Source organism: Grampus griseus (assembly GCF_964374135.1).
Source record: "Grampus griseus genome assembly, chromosome: 21".
Taxonomy (NCBI): Eukaryota; Metazoa; Chordata; class Mammalia; order Artiodactyla; family Delphinidae; genus Grampus; species Grampus griseus.
The window spans coordinates 17,775,048-17,793,156 of record NC_139015.1 but is presented as its reverse complement, the minus strand read 5'-3'; positions in this window follow the sequence as shown (position 1 = coordinate 17,793,156).

The window sequence follows — 18,109 nt, the reverse complement described above, 5'->3', positions numbered from 1 at the left end:
AATTAAACTAGGAGACTATTTTAATCTTTAGTAAATGCCAAGTCTTCACACTTCCATAAGCTCTACACTATTTAGTCTAGGTATTTCCATACTCCAAAAAAAAAAAAAACCCACAAAAAACCAAAAAGAACTACCAAGGTGGAAATATAGAAACTTCTGTTTTTAAGAAGAGCTGGATCTACTAAATGACTCACACTCTAAATAAGACTGTCCTTTTATAATTCCTCTAGAACAATCATTCTGTATTATTGTCAGTCACTTTAATGCCCTCACATCCAAAAGTGCTAGATATATTGTTTTCCTAGAAGGGACTTTCTGCCTAAAAACCTAACTATTGAAGAGGAAAATAACTCAAGGAACATCCAAAAATCCTTAGTAAAACAGTACTGATATTGGCCAGGGATGGAATTAATGCAAACCTTGACTTAGTATCAATACTAATCATTGAGTAGGAGAGGAGGAAAGAGAGGAAAACAAAAGTTTCATCAAATACAAATGGGTTTCGTGATTAATTAAATGAAACGATGCTGATCCTACTGCTAGGAATATTGGGTATGTCCTCTTTAAATCCAATTCTAATCTAATACATTCTCCCCAATATATTTAAGATTATCATGGAGCCTGTATGACTCATATATCTTATGGCTGAACTAGAGAAAGACAGTATTTTTAATTTGGGATAACTCAAGTGGTCAGAAGTAGAGGAGAGGAGAGATTCCTTTGGAAATAGCCATTCCTAAGTATTATTATCTGACCAAACAAAAACTGATACATTTAGGCCAAATAACACAAAATATAAATGAACAGAAGGACTACAATCCTGGTCCCTAAATAGCACAACTGTTGGCTTTTGCCATAACTGATAAAATGTGTGGTCCAAACCTAAACAGTATCATGTTTCCTATTCATCAGATATTGACAAGTATTCCCTGGTCTTTCTTTAAACAAAGGTTCCTTAATATTTTCTAAGTGTATAATTTACTTTCTGAAATTGTAATGGCCTTCTAGCTTGGTATAAATTTTTTCAGGCTTCCCGAATTATAGAGACTTGAGAAAATGAGCAATAGTTACTTGAACAAATCTGACTGAATATTGCAAAATGGTTTCAGGCTTTGCTGGACCAAAAGTTCCTAGAATTACTATGGCTTGAAATAGGAGATCAAAATATCAAAGCAAATGAAAGACTTCCAGTACACTGCTGTTGAGAACATAAATGACTGACCAGTTTGCAAAACTGTTGAAAGTTTCTTTAAAAAGAAATCTCCCATGTGGGCCAGGCATTTTATTCCTAAATATTTACCCAAGAGAAATAAAAACATATATTCATACAAAAACTTCTACACAATTGTTCATAGAAGTTCCATTTGCAATAGCCAAAACTAGAAACAAGCCAAATGTCCATCAACAGGTAAATAGATTAAAAAATTATTATATATGTCCTTACAATGGAATACTACTTAGCCATAAAAAGGGATGAGCTATTGAAACACTCTACCACATGGATGTCTCTCAAAATAATAAAGCTGAGTGAAAGAAGTCAGATTTTAAAAGAGCACATATTGTTTGCTTCTGTGTATATAAACGTCTAGGAAAGGCAAACTAATATAGGTGCATAAAAGAGAAGGAAAAAAGTGAGAGGGAGGGATTACCAAGGGGTCAAGGAAACTGTTGCCAGTGATGGATATATTCATTAACTTGAATGTGAGTGAGGATTGTATGGGCATTTTTATATCAAATATGTTACATTATATACTTTAAATATATGTGCTTTTATATGCCGATTACACTTCACTAAAGTTGTTTAAAAATAGAGATTTTGCGAAAAGTAGGCATACTATTAAAAATGTTGCTACTTCTTATTAAAAGAAGAGGGTTTTTAAAAAAAGAAGGTAATAAAAATAACACTTGTATCATAGAAACTTCATTTGGCTATTAAGCCCCGGAGCTCTATTTTCTGTACAATGACTTAAGCATGCATTAATTATACTGGGAGAAAAATTTTACTTTACATCCTAACACTTCTCAATATTAATGGTTTAAACCACCAAAGGTGTCAGTAATTAAGAGACTTGATTTCAAGGTGCTTCTTTTTATCTAACACTCGTTTTAAATAATTTGAGATAATGTAAAAAGTGTTAAATTAGAAAGAATTAAAAATTGGACTGACATTATTGAAACCAAAAAGGATCATGTGGGGCTCCTGGGCATGGAAGCCTTTCAGACAATTGCTAATCAGGGAAGGGAGGGGACACAGAGTCAAGGGAGGAGCAGCCAAGAAACAATGGTGCAGCCTTGGGGCAGGGTCCTGGTTCTGCCTCAAGGGATACACATAACAATTTCTTTGAGCTCTTTACAGAACTAAAATCCCCAACAAGTGGAAGATGTTAGCATTCTTCATTCTGGAGAAGACCACCTGAGGCCAGATTAAAGGAACTAGAGAAGCTCATCAAGAGACTACCTGAGACCAGATTAAAGGAGTACAGGCCCTGCACACACCCTAATCCTTATCAGCAACCTTGCCCTTGAACCATTGCTATAAAACTCAACACCAAATCTTCCTAGGTTGGGACACACCGCTTTGAGGGGTATGAGCCTGCTGTGTCCCCATTTGCCTGGCAAAGCAATAAAGCTCTTCTTTTCTACTTCGCCCAAAATTCTGTCTGCGAGATTCGATTCAGCACCAGGGTACAGAGGCCAAGCTTTCGGCATCACTATTAAGCTAAATATACCAAATTTGAACCTGAACCTCCTCTAATCTTATTAATCCATCTTTTTACATCATCTCATCACCACCTAAACTTTCTCTCCTATCCTTCTGCTCCTGCCTGTTTCATACCCTTTTCATTTCTGTTCTTTCATCCAGCCTCCTTCATTTTCCTCTGTATTGTTCCTTCTTTTTCATTTCTCTTTGTCCTTTTATATTTTAAACATTGTCGATCCCTTCCTGTATTCCTTCTACTGAAAAAAAATTAAATTCAATGTGAAGGTTCTTTTTCTTTCAGAAAGAGAAATATTAATGGTTTCATTCACTTTTCAAACTAAAAAAGAGCACACAACTCTAAACCCAGCAACCATAAAATATATATTTCAACAGGGATAGAAGAAAAAAGAAACAGACAGACCAAAAGGCCTATAAGAGGAGAAATTTTTTAAGAAAAGAAGGTGGGAAGGAAGGCAAGAAGAAGGAAGGAAGGCAAGGAAGAGGCCATCAAGAAAAGTCAGTGGGTTTAGTTATTAATATCAGAGCCTAATATCTGAGATTCAGCTTGCAGTTCATCTGCGACACTTTATGAATTAATTTCCCTCTCCGATTTAGAACATCCCTTTTTAATGGTTGTGACAACATCCTCTAGAAGTTACTAGGTAGCCCTACCTTTGTTCTTTGAAAGATAATAGTCATCTCATTTCACAGCATGTCAAAGCAAGGCTGGTGTCAGTGTCGATTTATTCTCCTGAGTCATTTTTGCAATTATCCAGATTGTGCTTTTTTTGTTGTTTTGCTTGTTATTGAAGGAAGAGGCATTTATTTTATCCCAATGTATGTATTTTTAAAAGTCTTTACTTACACACAAAAACATGAATCACTCTATCATTCTATGTATACTTGTTGATAAAATTCAGAAGCTCTTTTGCCAAATGGGAATAAACACTTGGAATTAAAAGGAAACCACAAGCCTTGGGCCAGAAAACACTCTCAATCTCCATGTTGTATGTAATGAAAATAAGCCAAAAGCTAATGTTGATCTCATAGGTAAAAATGTCTTTAGGCCCTGAAATCCAAGGTCTTAACTGTTACAACAGTCATGATAGTACACTAGGGAATGAGCAGGAAAGTGCAAATGGGATGCAGTAATAATGCAATTCATTTCCTCCTTAACTCATGGGGTGCCTGAACTTTGTGGAAATGTCCTTGACAATTCTGTCATTATCATAATCCAAGTGCTAAAAGGGAGCATGAGGCTTAAGGAAAATCCTGCATTGAATAAAATTTTCTTATCAGGAATTAATGCCCTAAAACCCAGAAATATGAGAATTTTGTTAGCAATTCACACTATCTATGCAATCAGACATAAAGTAGCTGCCAGTACCACTATCAGCGGGTGATACTTACAGATAGTTCTCAGGTGGGCATTAAACCCATGGATTATAGGGTCATCAGATTTTACTGAAATTAAGTCACCTCTGCAGAGTTGAAATGATAGCTATTACTAGAACAGCTAAAAAGAGAAAGTTTATTATGTTTTGAAGGGCAGAGAATAGACTAAAGAACCAGGCATCTAAGAATGAACTTAAAATAATAATGTTGATACACACCAGCTCAGCAGCCTACCATGGTCTTAGAAACAGACACAAAATTATACTTATATTGCTTTGAGTTATCCAGGAATAACTAAATCCTTAATCTATGGGATATTGATCACGGAGGCATTATAGATTTTTGCATTTTCCATTTAATCACCATAATATGAACTCGGCATCTTTTAAAAGGTCTTTCATAAATTTTTTAAGTCAAATGTAACTGGTATTTCTGGCTTACCATAAAACTATGGATGTTATATTGCAAGTTAAAGCATTTATAAGAGAAATTAATGAAGGATCTTCTAGTAATATTGAGTTTTGCTAGTTCTGACCTTAAAAGCCAGAAGTAACCCTAAAGATGCCACCAAAATTGCAGTCCAGAAAATACAGTCTTACACTTCATCAAATGAAAATATTTTCAGCAGTACTAAGAAAATAGTCTTGATAAACTGCAATGCCATGAGAGCTTTACTTTCTAGTGGTCAGTTTCTTTTTTTTTTTTTTGGTTGTGTTGGGTCTTCATTGCTGCCTGTGGGCTTCCTCTAGTTGCAGCAAGCAGGGGCTACTCTTCATTGTGGTTCACAGGCTTCTCATTGCGGTGGCTTCTCTTGTTGCAGAGCACAGGCTCTAGGCGTGCAGGCTCCAGTAGTTGTGGCACACAGGCTCTATAGTGCAGGCTCAGTAGTTGTGGTGCACGGGCTTAGCTGCTCCACGGCATGTGGGATCTTCCCAGACCAACCTGTGTCCCCTGAATTGGCAGGAAGATTCTTAACCACTGTGCCACCAGGGAAGTCTTCTATAGTGGTCAATTTTTATTGAACATTGAATCCAGTTAGTGAACATTGAATATGTCAACACTGAAGTGTGATTTTTCCTATACTTTGTGTCTCGGCATGTTTCTCCTCAGGTTTATCCTGCCTGGGACTCTCTGAGCTTCCCGGACTTGGGTGGCTATTTCCTTTCCCATGTTAGGAAAGTTTTCGACTATAATCTCTTCAAATATTTTCTCAGGTCCTTTCTCTCTCTCTTCTCCTTCTGGGACCCCCATAATGTGAATGTTGTTGTGTTTAATGTTGTCCCAGAGGTATCTTAGGCTGTCTTCATTTCTTTTCATTCTTTTTTCTTTATTCTGTTCCGCAGCAGTGAATTCCACCATCCTGTCTTCGAGGTCACTTATCCGTTCTTCTGCCTCAGTTATTCCACTATTGATTCCTTCTAGTGTATTTTTCATCCCAGTTATTGTATTGTTCATCTCTGTTCATTTGTTCTTTAATTCTTCTAGGCATTTGTTCTTTAATTTTTCTAGGTCTTTGTTAAACATTTCTTGCATCTTCTCTGAATTCTTTTTCTGGAAGGTTGCCTGGGTTTTATCTTGTTCCTTCATCTGGCACAAAGTCCTCTGCCTTTTCATTTTGTCTATCTTTCTATGAATGTGGTTTTCCTTCCACAGGCTGCAGAACTGTAGTTCTTCTTGCTTCTGTTGCCTGCCTTCGCAAACTCAACATTTCTCACCTCTAAGAACAGAAGCCAGGAAAGAGCTTAAATTTAAAGACTCTCTTGCTGTCTTCTGCCTGAAATGACATGCATTTTCTCATCTTCAGCACTTGTTTTCAGGGAGGCACTTCCTCTGTGCATCAAGGCCACAGGGTCCCATCACACTCTCTTTTATTGTTCACTAGGTCACCTCCCCTGACAGTGGCAGGTTATCTCTCCTAAAAGCCTCATCACTTCATTTGTTTTTTAAATTAACCAAAATCCCCTTATCTGCTTTTTATTTCTTTGTTTGTTGAAACTCCCATAATTTCCTTTGGACAGAGTGAGGACTAAGAGGATCTAGGTTTGCTCAAAGAGCTGACTTACTTGTTCCTACAAATCTGTATAACTAAGAGCATGTGGTTAAAACAGAAGGCATTTGTATCCTCTCCTTCGATCACGTAAAGAGCACAGCTATGTCATCTTGTCCTAATCATCTGTCAAAAACTACCACAGTGCTTATGAATTTCACTTCCATTACTGCTGAGAGACGTTATGGGAATTGATGGACACAAAAGAGTAACTCCTTAAAGGGAAATACTGTATAGTAAGTCCCCTACATATGAACCTTCAAGGTGCGAACTTTCAAAAATGCAAATGTGCCCAGAGAAAGGACAAAGAGAGACAAGAGGAAGAAGAAGTAAGTGAAGAACTGAAGAGATTCATGATGCAGGAAATGACAAGGGGATTTTCTTTATTTGAGGAGGCACTGTTAGTCTTTGAGGCACAGGACCTGAACATATAACAGTACACGAAGGTTGCAGTGGCCATTCAGAATGCAATCCAGTGCTACCGTGTCATCTGTGATGAGAAAAAAAGAGCTACTAACCAGACATAACTGGATCATTCTTTCAAGAGGGTAGAAAGAATTGAATCGAGCAAGGAATCAGAACCTGTGCCATCAACGTCTGGCGTGAGTGAAACTGCAGCTTGTCCTCTGTCTCCTATTGCTGACGATCCTTCAGCTCTACCATCTCCCTCCTCCTCTCCCTCCTCCTGTCGGTAACTCTTCTTGCCTGTTCACTTGATGCCAGCGCCTGTATGCCAGCTGCTGTACTGTACTACTGTACTTTTCAAGGTACTGTACTGTAAGATTAAAAATGTTTTCTTTATTTTTTGTGTTTGTTTTTTATGTATTATTTGTGTGAAAAGTATTATAAACCTATTACAGTAGAGCACTATTTAGTCGATTGTGTTAGCTGGGTACCTGGGCTACCTTTGTTGGATTTACGAACAAATTGGATTTATGAACACACTCTCAGAATGGAACTCATTCGTATGTAGGGGACTTACTGTAATATATTTATTAATGTATATATATTACATATAAGTGTCTGTGTAATACATGTATTGTATATGCATATATCGCTTTTTTTTAAATTTGAGAACCTATTGCTCTTAAACTCAAAACTATGAAGTACCCACTTATGTATATGGGTAGAAATCACCAATTCTTATAAAAATGTGCAGTCTAGTTAAAAGTTGTTTTATTATTTATTTATTTATTTTTGGCTGCATTGGATCTTCATTGCCGTGTGTGGGCTTTCTCTGGTTGCATTGAGTGGGGGGGCTACTCTTCATTGCAGTGCACAGGTGTCTCATTGAGGTGGCTTCTCTTTGTTGTGGAGCATGGGCTCTAGGCACGTGGGCTTCAGTAGTTGTGGCTTGCAGGCTCTAGAGCACAGGCACAGTAGTTGTGGCCCATGGGCTTAGTTGCTCCATGGCATGTGGGATCTTCCCGGACCAGGGTGCCAACCTGTGTCCCCTGCATTGGCAATAGGATTCTTAACCACTGTGCCACCAGGGAAGTCCCTAGTTAAAAGTATTTTTATATGGATAAGTAACATGACTATAGAGCAGAAAATAAACACTGTATTACCAGATTGTTTCCAGGTTCTGGTCAAAATCACCCCCTGAGGCCTCTGCATTTAATGAGGTCCCCTATATTCTCCTAGTTAAAGGGATCATGTAGTTTATCACTCAAAGTGGTACATTATTGAGAAAGGGGCACTTTAGTAATGACTTCAGGGAAATAAGTATCAACTGGGACAGTCCTGGGCAAATCAACCTATGGCTGCTGTTATGGGCTGAATTATGTCCTGCACCCACCCACCCACCCCCACCCCCAAATTCATGTGTTAAAGTTCTAACACAGTATCTCAGAACATGACCTTATTTGAAGATACGGTCTTCACAGAGGCAATCAAGTTAAAATGAGGTCATTAGGGTGGGCCCTAATCCAATATGACTGGTGTCCTTATAAAAGGGCAAATTTGGAAACAGACACACATACAGGGAGAGCACCATGTAAACATGAAGAGAGCCATTGATAAGACAAGGAGGAATAACTAGAACAGTCTCTTCCTCACATCCCTCAGAAGGCTGCCAATACCTTGATTTTGGACTTCTAGGCTCCAGAAGTGTGAGACAATAAATTTATGTTGTTTGAGCCACCCAGTTTGTGGTACTTTCTTACAGCAGTCCTAGCAAACTAATTCAGTCACTCTACTAGTAAATCTCTTTCTGGTGTTGTTAGTTCCATATGGATTTTGATTACTTGCAACCAAAAGACTTTTGACTTCAAGACTTCAGGAAATCAATATAAACAAGGAAAGGAGACATTGTCTAAACCACTTAAGACAGCAATTCAAGACAGCAGGAGTGCATGAGAGCTCACCAAGGAAGAGTGTGATGTTTCAACTCTATTCTTTCTTAAGAATCTGTTCAGGGTGGAGAGAGTCTTAGCAACAGCAAGAATGCCCTCAACGTCTAAGATCATGATTGTGGGAGACTGTTATTCAGCATGTAGTTATTCCATTATTTCCCCCACTCATGGGACTTGCTTAACCTCAGGGTGGATCAAAAGAACTTTTCACTTTGGCCTTAGGTGTATGGCTTGCTTTGGCTACTGGGATCTTAGCAGAAGTGATGCAAAATGAGGTTAGAAATGTATAAGAGCCGCAGAACTCGCCCTCTTGCACCTCAGCCATCACACATGATGAGCTTCCCTTATGTGGTTCCTATTCAGCCTGGACCATAGTATTATTACACCTGGAGTAGACCTGAGCCCTATGGACAGACACCAAGGCCAACTGGACCCACAGCTTGCAGCAGAGCCAGCCAAGCCCAATCTAAATCAGGCAATCTGCAACCAACCCACATATGAGGAAGTAATAATAAATAATTGTTGTCATAAACCACCAAGTTTGGGGAGATTTTTGTTACACAGCCTTGTTGTGGCAATTGCTAAATAATATACAGGACTTCACTTTATTGCAGATACTATTAATTGTGCTATGTGGTAACTAGTGTGCTGATCTTGGTGCAGATATCATGGGAGACCATATTCCCACCTTCAAGGAGCTTCTAGTTTGGAAGAGAAGATAAAAGCACATTTTAAAATTGGCAAGTAATGCAAAATAGTATTCATCTAAGTGCCAAGTAATTCAGCATTAAAGGCTGTAAAGAGCATTAACAGCAACACAAAGATCTTGGTCACAACTGGGCCACGGATTACATAATATATGCACGCCTATGACAAATAACCAAGGGAATAAAATAGTAACAATAACACAAATGTCATACAGCGTAAATGAATAATTCCTTATTTCTCATGATCCTATCCTATTATTCAATCATAATTTTAAAATCACTGTGCATTTTGACTTTCCTCTCTATCTAGCCTCATGCAGTTTTCTAAACTTAGTAGGTAAAACTTTTTTGTAACTCTACCAAGAAAAAAAGTTTCTTTTTTTAGACCTGGCCTGATGTTGGATCTTCAAAGAGGGCACATGGGTAGCACTTGCAAAGCACACTTGCAAAACACACTCTGCAGGGAAAGGGGTGTAGGTAAATGTCTATAAACACATCTCTGTGCTCTTCTTTAAAATTATACTTGTAAAAGTTATTACACAGAAAATCCCACAGATGACTAATATTTAAATTGAATAAATATCCCACACACCATGGGAATCCCAGAAGCAACAACAGAGGAAAACAGCCAATTGACCTTTTCCACACTTCTGAGAAAGGGAACCAAAGGCACTCATTAATCACTACCCACTGAACAGTGATGAATGATTATTTGTCTTTTTTGCTTAACCTAATGAGAAAACAAGAACTACTATTAAGTTCCTTTTTGTGTATAATGCCACAAATCATAGACTTAGCAAGAATGGGGGTGGGGAGATGCCCTGTTGATTTACTGCATCACCGTGATCAAAAACAGCTAAAATATGAGGTCTGAATAATTAATATGGATTTCTCCATAGGTTACTTATTCCTTTGGTTACATATCTTCATTTTGCTATATTTTTGATAAGGAAATAATTAAGTAGTATAATGATTATCATTCCTTTAGTTCTAAGGATATGAGTAGGAGCAGATCATAGGGGAGACAGAACAAGAAACTAGGAATGGAAAATTTGAAAAATATGCAGACTTTAGAAGTCTGCACAGGGATGTATTTGAGAAACTAGATAGATATCTATAAACCAATAGATCCCAGGTACCAGAAACAGTCTACACAGTAGATCAGAAATCACATTTGAAATCAGATACCACACTGAGTTGTTAGCAATGAAAGTAAAAACCACTTAAATCAGTGCCTCTCAAACTTGAATGTTCACACCTATGACCTGAGAATCTTATTAAAATGTAGATTCTGAATCAATAGCCCTGGGGTGGGATCTGAAATTCTGTACTTCTCACAAGTGTCCAGGTAATGCCAGTGCTGCTAGTCCACATTCCACACTTTGAGGATCAGGAATTTAGTCTACCCAGAAATGGGGATATCAGAACATTAGGAAGTCAGTCCAGAGGTCGTGAGATAAAAACTCCAGTCACAGTAAGCTAATGATGCCTTAGGCCTCAGCCAGGATGTTTTGTATCCCTGCTTCTTGCCAACATAGCAATCAATCCCAGGGCACAGGGAGCCCGAGGTCCATAGATGGAAGTAGGTGATCCAGGGGAAGTAAGTAAAGCAGATTTGAGAAGTAAACACAAGGGTAAGTGCCAATATTATCCAATACAAATGTGAAATCGAACAATTATACATCAACTCCCACATTCTGATTTTAATGGGGCCCCAGAAATTCAGTGTATTTTTGATATATGTAGTAGAAAAAGTTCTGGGTGAGCGGCACTGACTTATTTAACTCAGAATAATTGTCAGAGTTTTAATTCTGATCTAACATTCATCAGCTTTGTAACACAAATCAAGTTCACTTGGTCTCAGATTCCTCACCTACAAAACGGGAGATAATAAGAATACTGACCTCATAGAAGTATTGTGATGTCCAAATGAAAACACGTAAAGGTCTTAGAAGAGTGCCTGGCACAGAGGAAACAAGAAATATGTGCTATTAAAGCAAGACCTTGCCATGGTATTTCTCCAACCCCCTCTCTAGGAATGCAGGGTTACAGAGCTTCAGGGCTGAGGTGATGACTCTAAGCCAGGTAAGAACTTACCAGAAACTTCTGACCTGGCCCCAGTCTGGCTCTTTAAACCTATGGACATAGGGATATAATATCAGAGCCTTCTTTTTATATCTAAAGGCTATTTGGGAGGGAAATATCTTATTCCTGCTTTCCCATCATTCCCTTTTCACCATTTCCAATCTCAATTACTTCTTTTTTCCTCTCCATTATTAACATATTTGCTGTAACCTTCTAGATGTTAGTGCCCTGTATTTGGAAAGATATGAGTTAAGATCATTGACTATTTTATGAAAATATAACTTAAGGAGAAAAATTTAGGGATATGCCTTCCGGTACAAATAATTTTTAGATTCCTCCTACCATCCCTTCATTTAGCCAATTATGCATCCAATCTAAATTTTAATGATTCTTCACCTGTAATTTTTATTGAATCTGCCTCTTTCGTTTTGGGATGCCACCTTCCTTCTGTACTCTATGGCTCTCATGTCATAACTTGTAGATAAATACAGTTATAGTCTCTCTTCTCTAATCATAACCCTATTTCAGGCTCTCAGTGGCCCATTGCTTCATCCACCTTCCTAAAATACTACTTTGTGTGAAATGTCTACTCTTCCTGAGAATCTTTTCTTCCACATCAAACCTAGACTCTTTTGCCCACCATAACCTAACCTGTCTATCTGACCAATCTGTATCTTACTCATCTTTCAAAGAAATAAATTGTGCATCACCCCATTCACCTGCCACGCTGTCCTTAGTTGTCATTATCCTGTGCTTTGTTTGCCATCTTTTCCATTTGACTCTAATGACCACAAAGCATTCCCAAAGATATGCATGAAGTGAATTCCATGAATTTGACTGGCAGTTGACTGGGGCACACACATTAAGAAAAGAAAAACAGAAAGGACCCAAAAATACATTTACCCTTGTCTTTTCCTCAAAATTATGATCTCAGCTGAAGATTTACACAAAAGTGACATATACCAAAGTGTGTCATAGTTTAGAACAAAGTCTCATATTGGATATGAATCCTGTGACTGACATACTATCCATTGTTTGACCACAGGTCAACATATCTGAGCTGAACATGATCCTGACACCCTGCCTGAGATCCCATTACCAGGCTACACATGGGTACATAAAGCTGTCGGACTGTTATTTTAAAAGACGGGCAAGGAAGAACATGATGATAGGGGTCAACTGCTGCTAGGAATATAGCTTTATGGCATGATAGAGCTGTTTAATGGTCCATTGATTGTTCTTCAAGACACCTGAGGTGTTTAAAGCTTTAGCCACCCAGGGTGTATAAAAGACCAGTAGTCAAACTAGATAGCTTTAAGTACCTTCTTTCAAAGTCCTTTTTCAAATATCAAAACTGAATTTAATAATTATGTGTTTAAAGTTCAGGTACAAAGAAAAATGATACAGATGGGAAAGGAATAGCAAAAATACTTCTCCACTCATCACTCGTATTAATAAAGAAACATCATACACAATTTATATTCTTCTACTCTTTTGAAATTAGTGGCGTGGTTTCTAACATTTTCCTTCTACTGAATTGCCATGGTTAGGAAATATGAGGCTATTTGCAAAGAAGTCTCTCCCACTATTACTTTTTAAAAAAATTAATAACCAAAGACTTACTCCTCAGAAGAGATGCATGGATGGATGGATGGATGGATGGATGGATGGATGGATAGATAGATAGATAGATAGATAGATAGATAGATCTTAACAAGTTAGGATTATTCATCTGCGACACTAAACACTCAAGTGAAATTGACACCATGGCTCTCTCTCACTAGCAAAGACACTGATACATGCTGTTAGGTTCTATGCTTGTGTCTTCAATATAAGTCCCAATTTAAATAGAAAAGAAGGGATGAATAAAAGAAGGCCAATGGGAAGAAGGAACAAAGGGAGAGAAAATAACATTTATTGATTACTCCTATGCATCAGGCACAATGTGTTGCATGACTTTTCACATTACTTGACAATCTATTTCCAACTCAAGCTTAAAGGAGAACATATGAATAACTCACAGATTTTAATTCCTATTTGGAGCATTCATGTTTCAAATTCAGCCTGATTTGGTCAATGTATTACTTTATTCTCCATTAGCATTCTACCGCATTTATGACAGATTAATCCACACTTGTTTTTAAACCAACGTGACAAGCATTTTACAGAACTTTTCTGCTCATGCACACTTTTTTGTTCATGCCAACATTTTATGTCTACTCCTCATAGGTAATACTAACAGATTATTTTTGACACCTATATAATATTAAATAAAAAGTAATTTAGAGAGTTTTCCTATTATAAAATCATAGATAATAAATGCTTCTAGTTTAAAACATAACTAAACCAGCCGGTGATATAGCTTTTCCTTACTTCTTAGTAAAGTACCTCTGAAGAAACAGAATAAACAAAACTTCAGAACAATACTGAAAACAAGAAATGAAAGTCAAGGCATTACCAAAACTTAGAAGATTTACACTAACGTCAGACTGATGAAACTGGACCAAAATTTCAAACACTGGCTCTGCACATTATACCATTAGAAAGAGTGAAATCTATTAACTGGAAAAGAGCCAACAGTCTCCCACCACAAGTACTTATGCTGCAGATCAAAAAATACCAGGTCTATATATCAACTAGGGAGCTGGTCAGTGGGGCACAGCGAGGGTCGGGGTGGGGTGGCACCCTGCATCCTCACAGCAATAGATCCACAGTTAAATCTCCAGATGAAGGAACCGTCAGGGAGAGGCCTGGTCACAGCACATACTTACGGGAGTAGATTTTCATATACAATGTTCAGGGTGTCAGAAAGAGAAGATTCTTTCTCAGTCCAACAAAATTGAACAAAATAAAAACCTGCTAACACTGGGCATTGGGCTGGGAACAATTCATGGGAAAGTATCACAGAGCTGTAGGTCTGAGGAGGTCGTTTAGTAACATCCTTGCAAATAATGAGATACGGGGGGTCAACTGCCAAGAAAAATCAGCATTGGACCTATGGGGAGAAATAGTCCCACAGGTAAGGAATAGTATAGTACATAGCGAAGACAACCCAATAAAACCAAACCAGAAAAAAAAAAAAACAGAAAACTTTGGTTTTCCTTGGTAGGTTTTTAAAAAACATAATTTTTTTTAACATCTTTATTGGGGTATAATTGCTTTACAATTGTGTGTTAGTTTCTGCTTTATAACAAAGTGAATCAGTTATACATATACATATGTTCCCATATCTCCTCCCTCTTCTGTCTCCCTCCCTCCCACCCTCCCTATCCCACCCCTCCAGGCGGTCACAAAGCACCGAGCTGATCTCCCTGTGCTGTGCGGCTGCTTCCCACTAGCTATCTACCTTATGTTTGGTAGTGTATATATGTCCATGCCTCTCTCTCGCTTTGTCACAGCTCACCCTTCCCCCTCCCCATATCCTCAAGTCCGTTCTCCAGTAGGTCTGTGTCTTTATTCCTGTCTTACCCCTAGGTTCTTCAGGACATTTTTTTTTCTTAAATTCCTTATATATGTGTTAGCATACGGTATTTGTCTTTCTATTTCTGACTTACTGCACTCTGTATGACAGACTCTAGGTCTATCCACCTCATTACAAATAGCTCCATTTCATTTCTTTTTATGGCTGAGTAATATTCCATTGTATATATGTGACACATCTTCCTTACCCATTCATCCGATGATGGGCACTCAGGTTGTTTCCATCTCCGGGATATTGTAAATAGAGCTGCAATGAACATTTTGGTACATGACTCTTTTTGAATTATGGTTTTCTCAGGGTATATGCACAGTAGTGGGATTCCTGGGTCATATGGTAGTTCTATTTGTAGTTTTTTAAGGAACCTCCATACTGTTCTCCATAGTGGCTGTACCAATTCACATTCCCACCAGCAGTGCAGCAGTGTTCCCTTTTCTCCACACCCTCTCCAGCATTTATTGTTCCTAGATTTTTTGATGATGGCCATTCTGACTGGTGTGAGATGATATCTCATTGTAGTTTTGATTTGCATTTCTTTAATGATTAATGATGTTGAGCATTCTTTCATGTGTTTGTTGGCAGTCTGTATATCTTCTTTGGAGAAATGTCTATTTAGGTCTTTGGCCCACTTTTGGATTGGATTGTTTGTTTTATTGTTATTGAGCTGCATGAGCTGCTTGTAAATTTTGGAAATTAATCCTTTGTCAGTTGCTTCATTTGCAAATAATTGCTCCCATTCTGAGGGTTGTCTTTTGGTCTTGTTTATGGTTTCCTTTGCTGTGCAAAAGTTTGAAGTTTCATTAGGTCCCATTTGTTTATTTTTGTTTTTATTTCCATTTCTCTAAGAGGTGGGTCAAAAAGGATCTTGCTGTGATTTATGTCATAGAGTGTTCTGCCTATGTTTTACTCTAAGAGTTTGATAGTTTCTGGCCTTACATTTAGGTCTTTAATCCATTTTGAGCTTATTTTTGTGTGTGGTGTTAGGGAGTGATCTAATTTCATACTTTTACATGTACCTGTCCAGTTTTCCCAGAACCACTTATTGAAGAGGCTGTCCTTTCTCCACTGTACATTCCTGCCTCCTTTATCAAAGATAAGGTGACCATATGTGCGTGGGTTTATCTCTGGGCTTTCTATCCTGTTCCACTGATCTATCTTTCTGTTTTTGTGCCAGAACCATACTATCTTGATTACTGTAGGTTTGTAGTATAGTCTGAAGTCAGGGAGCCTGATTCCTCCAGCTCCATTTTTCGTTCTCAAGATTGCTTTGGCTATCCGGGGTCTTTTTTGTTTCCATACAAATTGTGAAATTTTTTGTTCTAGTTCTGTGAAAAATGCCAGTGGTAGTTTGATAGGGATTGCATTGAATCTGTAGATTGCTTTGGGTCATAGAGTCATTTTCACAATGTTGATTCTTCCAATCCAAGAACATGGTATATCTCTCCATCTATTTGTATCATCTTTCATTTCTTTCATTAATGTCTTATAATTTTCTGCATACATGTCTTTTGTCTCCTTAGGTAGGTTTATTCCTAGATATTTTATTCTTTTTGTTGCAATGGTAAATGGGAGTGTTTTCTTGATTTCACTTTCAGATTTTTCATCATTAGTGTATAGGAATGCAAGAGATTTCTGTGCATTAATTTTGTATCCTGCAACTTTACCAAATTCATTGATTAGCTCTAGTAGTTTTCCAGTAGCATCTTTAGGATTCTCTATGTATAGTATCATGCCATCTGCAAACAGTGACAGCTTTACTTCTTCTTTTCTGATTTGGATTCCTTTTATTTCCTTTTCTTCTCTGATTGCTGTGGCTAAAACTTCCAAAACTATGTTGAATAAGAGTGGTGAGAGTGGGCAACCTTGTCCTTTTCCTGACCTTAGGGGAAATACTTTCAGTTTTTCACCATTGAGGATGATGTTGGCTGTGGGTTTGTCATATATGGCCTTTATTATGTTGAGGAAAGTTTCCTCTATGCCTACTTTCTGCAGGGTTTTTATCATAAATGGGTGTTGAATTTTGTTGAAAGCTTCCTCTGCATCTATTGAGATGATCATATGGTTTTTCTCCTTCAATTTGTTAATATGGTTTATCACATTGATTGATTTGCGTATATTGAAGAATCCTTGCATTCCTGGAATAAACCTCACTTGATCATGGTGTATGATCCTTTTAATGTGCTGTTGGATTCTGTTTGCTAGTATTTTGTTGAGGATTTTTGCATCTATGTTCATCAGTGATATTGGCCTGTAGTTTTCTTTCTTTGTGACACCCTTGTCTGGTTTCGGTATCAAGATGATGGTGGCCTCGTAGAATGAATTTGGGAGTGTTCCTCCCTCTGTTATATTTTGGAAGAGTTTGAGAAGGTTAGGTGTTAGCTCTTCTCTAAATGTTTGATAGAATTCGCCTGTGAAGCCATCTGGTCCTGGACTTTTGTTTGCTGGAAGATTTTTAATCATAGTTTCAATTTCAGTGCTTGTGATTGGTCTGTTCATATTTTCTATTTCTTCCTGATTCAGTCTTGGCACGTTGTGCATTTATAAGAATTTGTCCATTTTTTCCAGGTTGTCCATTTTATTGGCATAGAGTTGCTTGTAGTGATCTCTCATGATCTTTTGTATTTCTGCAGTGTCAGTTGTTACTTCTCCTTTTTCATTTCTAATTCTATTGATTTGAGTCTTCTCCCTTTTTATCTTGATGAGTCTGGCTAATGGTTTATCTATTTTGTTTATCTTCTCAAAGAACCAGCTTTTAGTTTTATTCATCTTTGCTATTGTTTCCTTCATTTCTTTTTCATTTCTTTCTGATCTGATTTTTATGATTTCTTTCCTTCTGCTAACTTTGGGGTATTTTGTTCTTCTTTCTCTAATTGCTTTAGGTGCAAGGTTAGGTTGTTTATTCGAGACGTTTCCTGTTTCTTAAGGAGGGCTTGTATTGCTTTTTCTGCATCCCATAGGTTTTGGGTCATCGTGTCTCCATTGTCATTTGTTTCTAGGTATTTTTTGATTTCCTCTTTGATTTCTTCAGTGATCACTTCATTATTAAGTAGTGTATTGTTTAGCCTCCATGTGTTTATATTTTTTACAGATCTTTTCCTGGAATTGATATCTAGTCTCATGGCGTTGTGGTCGGAAAAGATACTTGATACAATTTCAATTTTCTTAAATTTACCAGGGCTTGATTTGTGACCCAAGATATGATCTATCCTGCAAAATGTTCCATGAGCACTTGAGAAAAATGTGTATTCTGTTGTTTTTGCATGGAATGTCCTATAAATATAAATTAAGTCCATCTTGTTTAATGTGTCATTTTAAGCTTGTGTTTCCTTATTTACTTTCATT